Raw genomic sequence first — 6,019 nt, 5'->3', positions numbered from 1 at the left:
GCGGAAGGTGCACTTTTAACATGGTCACACCATGGGCTTTCTGATGCACGGTGGAAACTTATGAAGTCCAGTTACTTGAGATAACTATGAGCTTGAAGTTAGCTTTTGAAGGTGTACCCGGGCGAAGCTTCTGGGGGCTCTGGAAAGTGTCTTATGGCATTAGCGAGCTGTAACACGCGTGGCTGTTCAGGACAATAAAAACATTGCGATCGTCATGAAATAAACATTTTGTTCGTGGCGTGGTTTGCACGTTTATGAAATTTTCAGTGCACTTCCGACCGTCCTGTAAATTATGAGACCGCACTAATAACGGAAGTTGCGCAACTTCAATATTGCTTGGACGTTGTCTGCTTTTTACGACCACCAATTTGGACCTCTGGACGTCGAGCCAAATGCCCTGAACAGCTTCCATGCCATCCTGATAGTAGCTACTATCAAGATGGCATGCGTACCATAGGGTAGACATAGACGGAGAGCTTTCAGTTTCTGGGAGGAGGGAAGCTCCCACCGCCAACGGTAAATATCCAGTGGAGTGGGAACTTTTGTCAAGTACGGATAAATTGCGTAGATACAGGGTAGCTTGTGGACGAGCTCCATAATGAAGGTGCCTGAGCAATGGGCAGAAGACAGTAAAAACAACACTAAGCCCTCAAAAGTACGGATGCACAGTGAACGAGCGAACAATATGAACTTTGTGCATATATTTACACCAAAATCGCATTTGCTGTAGGGAAATATTAGTTAATTTATTGGATATTGCGTTCGTATAAACGTCATCATGACGTTGGTAGACACACCGAAACCAAAACCGATCGGAAGGAGAGAGCTGGATTCCACGAATGGGCAATTGTTCGCTGCCTCCTACTGAAAGAAAAGTAGGACCGAAGGTCGCGTCCGTTTTAGAGACCATCGTAATCCCCTCAAGATCGTGGCTTTCGGGCGCGACCTTGTTCGCCACTAGCATTGAACGTAGTTCAACTCTACCAAACTCGTGGCGCTGTCGAACATTATGACGTCATTTGTTTACAAACAGGTAGAGGTCTATTGGCTGCCTTTGTCTCGTGTGGGTACTCCGCTGAATCTATCCTGTTGCAATGCGTCCTGCGACAGTTCCCCTGCGCAGGGGAGAGGGCAAAGTAACCACATGACTGTCTGTCCACTCACAAGGCAACAATAAGGGGGTATCCGTAGAACCGGTCATGGGGTAGGAGGAGGAGTGTCGTTGGGAGGAACCTGAGAGGTCTGCCTGCCTGAGTAGGCGGCATGTTTCTCGGGAAGGGAAAGGTGGTGGAGAGGAAAGGGTGAAGTGGAAGACCGAGCGGAATCCGCTCGAGGGGAGGATAGCTGCGTCCATGGGCTTCAGGGGAACTGTGCCGGCATACGCCTATTACACATCTGAGGGAAACCCAGGAAAAAACCCAGACGGCACAGCCGGCCCGCGGATTCGAACTGCAGACCTCCCAGTCTCCAAGCGCACGCGTTACCGCTGCGCCACCGGAGTCCACAGAAGAATCACTGCATTCTATGGCGCACTGCCAAACGAGTACGAAATGCGATAGCATTGCAGCAGACGAAGGGTGATCTGTCAGCTGTGACCGCACATGACTTGCGTGCGGCCCCACGGCAAACCCGAGGTTGCCATGGGCCTCGTGCAGAAACACTGGTACCGCCTGCAGACACGTTCACATCTTGTTAAATTTCACTGTGCTCTGGTGCGCATTCCTGAACATCTGGACGAGTGTAATGGCGGCACGCTTTGCTTTGTCGCACGGCGCTTCCTTGCGTCATCGCCGCACGTCGCTCACGTTCCTCATGTCCGTCCCATCGCGTCTGCATCTCCCGCAGCAATGGCAGCACATCTGCGAGCTTTATACCCGTGCGAATGCTCCGCAGCACACCGCCTACGCTCTAACTCCGCGACGTCCGTATTGCAAGACAACGTGGACGACATCACGTGAGATGCGCTGTGTCGACACTGAGCTACCAGCGGCTGAGCTGAGCTGATGAAAGCGTCCGCTCGTTGATGGCAGCCAAGGTCGTGCGGAAGATTAGGAGGCGGTGGGTTCGAATCCTACAAACAGCTCAGCTGTCTAAGGTTTTCCCATGGTCTTTCGGCAGACTTTCCAGACGAATGTCTGCACAGTTCCCCCTGAAGTCGCCCCAGGGCGCACCCCACTCCTTCCTACTGTCCTCTCTCCCTCTGTCCACGTCTGTACGCCTCTCATAGCCACAGTAGATTCGTGGCGCTAACACGGAATCAAAAAGTGTCACGCAAGGAGTTCTAGCACATCGGAAGCACTCTTGGAAAACTATTCATAAGGAAGCTGTGGAATTCAAGATCAGTATCGTGATGTCACTTCAATGGAATCAGGTGCTGGCTTATCATGTTTTCAGAATCGTCGTTGTGGCGGCCCGTGGACGACGGCGACGCGTCTTTTCTGTCCCGCGCCACTGCGCCTGCAAGCCAGTTCTACGGGCACAGGCCTGAGGCCACGAACATTTGTCCGCTGAGACATTCCATCATCGCCGGTCAGGACTCATGTAGATGGACACCACCTCTACATTTGGTGACCCGAACAACGAACACCATGTTCGGCGTAATTCGGCCATTCACCATCCTAAATTTTTCGGCAAACCATCCGCGCACGACCTTCTGGCAGGCAAGTCGCACCGAGGACCCGCAGGGAGATCACAGTAAGCTCAGTTTCCGGCCTCCTGTTTCGCGATGGTCCTCCCCGGCGTTTCCCTGGCGATAAACAGCATTTATACGCTCTCGTACAGGGTCGCGGTACAGCCGTCCACTCAGCAGCAATCACTCAACGCGCTCAACAACCACTCAATGCAATCGGCAACTACTGAAGCACTCACATTCACACCTAATCACTGGGACCCACCCGGATCACAGCGCGCTTGTTCATGCCATCCCGCTGCTGCTGCATCAATTCACAGGATCACAAGCCGTGCCCAGCCGTCCAGCACCCACGAGTTGTCCTCATTCTCCTCTTCGCGGTATCGACGCGAACATCGACCGCATGCACCGCTCCGCGTCTGAGGGGGGGGGGAGCGATGTGGCGGCCCGTGGACGACGACGACGCGTCTGTGCTGCCGCGCGCCACTGCACTTGCAGGCCAGTCCTACCGACACCGTCCTAGCGTGAGGCCGCAAACATCTGCCCGCTGGGACATTCCATCATCGCCGGTCAGGACTCATGTAAAGGCACACCACCTCCTCTACATCGTAAAGACCTTTTCAAATCTGCTAAATCTCTTTTAATCCTTTCAGTCCTTCTGAATCTCATTACTGAACCGCGATAAAGAAACCTTTCCAAGCAGTGTGACGCAACGGAGACAACAAAGCACCAAAAGTGCGTTAAAGAACCTCGTAAAACTTGAGGTGCTTGCTGTTAGCCCCTTATTTGGGAGAGGGACCAATGACGGCGCTCCATGGACAGAGAGCGGGAAACTGGGAAGCTGCGTAGATCTACTTGCATAGCGTATACTGTACCCAAGCAGCACAATGTACTGAAAATCGAGTGCAATAGGGGTGGCCGGTATGTGTCTTATCAATGTTCTTTAGTTTCACGAATCTGTTCAAGGCCTTTCACCTACCCGTCCACCCCTATTGCACTCGACTTTCAGTACATTGTGCTGCTTGGGTACAGTCTCAAACGAGATACGACGTGCCAGATAGTGGTTCAACAGCACCCGGCGCTTCGCTCGTAATGCCCTCGCCTATTAGCCAGAAAACCCTCCCTAGACCACGAGACAGTGGCACCATAGCCGGTGCCTTCCCACTCGGTCTCACCTCGGACTCTCTCTCGTCGCCCATGGTGGATCTCCTAGCAGATCTTGCGATGGTAGTGGCGGTATACGTGCAGGTAATTGCAGCTGCGTCTGAAGGTGCGTGTTTTGTCCCAGTCAATGTTGGTGCTGTAAAAAAAAAATTCACATGACGGTTACGGTTGTGTAACGCGAATTTCAGCGACAACTGTTGTGGGTAAATGTTGACACTTTTATTGCTGATGTATGGATAACTACTGATGAGATGTATAGAGTGACGAGTACTAGCTGCCTTGTGATTTGTGAAGTGAGCGGTGTGGTTGATATTCTTGACGAGGTCTCGGTTTTGGAAGACCAAATCAATGCAAGTCTTTCTCGAGGTTGTTACGGCCCGTGTTCTGGTGGCCAGTTGCAACATCAGCGCTTCTTGTAGACCGGTGATGAGAACGAAAGTTAGGTAGCAAGCGAGCTGGTGATGACGATCCATGACTTGAAAACCCGAGACGAGGTAGGGACGATAACAGACAAACACAAACACGGTGTCAAACTCAGCTGAGACTCAGTTTGAGACCGTGTTTGTGTTTGTCTGTTATCGTCTCTACCTCGTCTCGGGTTTTCAAGTCATGGGACAGTGATGAGGTTTGTGGTCTTTGCGTCGATGTTCCCCCAAGTGCCTCAGCAGCAGTGTCGGCGATGGCATGTGGACTGTTCAGGCGTAGGTGAGGTATGTTATAACTTTTAACTCGCGAAACACTTGCGGTGGGGGCAAAGTAGGCGGCCACGACGATAAGTCTACTTTCAAATTGCGCCGCCCACAACCCACCCACGTCTGTCAGCAAAGAGGTCTATGGGTTCACCCCATCTCGCAAGTAGACGGCCACTCCGGCCGTGAGGGTCTTGCAGTCGCGTCGGGAGGCACAGCTATACTGAAAGCCCTTCACCTACAGTGCGGACCGACTGGAGACACGATGCACACAAACGGAACGTGGTAAGGTCGGCAGTTGGAAATTCTAGTCGAAGCAGCGCATTGCAAGTCAGTGGCAGCGCTGTGAGGTCATTTTTGAACCACAAGCGATCGCACACCAAGCAACTGCTGTACCCAAATGAATTCGCCCTGAATTGCCGAACGAAGCCCTTCGTGGCCCCTTCCGCTTTCGCTTGCCTCTGACGCCTTGTCTCCGATTCGACGGCACGCACGTTGGCATCCTGACGTCGCATCCTCTTGTTTGCGGCCTCGGCTGCACGACGAGCTGGGTCGTCGCGAGCTCTGCGCATCCGTTCGCGTTCTCGAGCCCGCTGCAAAGCTTGTGCGTCAGCATTTCCGTGGCGTCTTTTTTGTCGTCGTCGTCACTAAACTGTGTTTCCTTCTAAATAATGATGTAATACAGAATACAAAGCGCCCTCTTCACCGAGCGTGAGGCACCACTGAATTACTATAAACGAGGAGGTAAGTCTCTTTTTCCTTCTGCGGGCGCCGACGCCGCTGTTTCGGGAAACGAGGCACTAACAGCTATCGATGTAAAAGAGCAGGACGGCGTAGATGCGACAGTATCGGCAAATCATGCCTAAGACCCCGCTGCGAGTAACCCCCTATGACCTGGAGGACGTTAAAAGAAATAAAGGGGCGCATGACCACACCAAAAGATATAGCGTGTACATCCAGCTCACCTGAAACACATTCTTCTTTCCGGACACCAGTCAACAAATGCCCCGGTGTTACAAAGCCCCAGTATACGATCGCATTGAGGTTGAAAAAAAGAAGAAAAAACGTATCCGTGTTATAGCCCTGGGTTTATGCGTGCTCCACGTACAAGGACTTGATGATCAAAGTGATAACTACGTACAAAGTGACTTCATGATTACTTTGTTGTTTATGAACACCAACGCAAAAATAACCAAATAAATAAATACATGAAGCTCGTCGCATTTTTACAATGTAGTGCGATGGGCGAAGTAAGGATGAGCCGCGCACATTTGGAATGTGAAACGGCTCAACCGATCATCTTTTCCGGTTCGTCTTCTCTTTAACACAGAAGCGCATGTCCAAGAATCCTTCCACGAGGAGACAATGCTCCATTCGACGACCTGTTGCTGTACATCTTTATCTATTCAGTCTAAGAGACTGTCTGCGAGGTTATAGCGGATGATGCTTCACAATTGTATTCATTCTGCTTGAGCACGAAGTGTACGAAAGCACGTATTCATCACTGTGATATCACTACTTATTCGTACATGCACGC

Source organism: Ornithodoros turicata, chromosome 2, assembly GCF_037126465.1.
Source record: "Ornithodoros turicata isolate Travis chromosome 2, ASM3712646v1, whole genome shotgun sequence".
NCBI lineage: Eukaryota > Metazoa > Arthropoda > Arachnida > Ixodida > Argasidae > Ornithodoros > Ornithodoros turicata.
The sequence above is the reverse complement of the archived record's forward strand: the minus strand, read 5'-3'. Positions refer to the sequence as shown.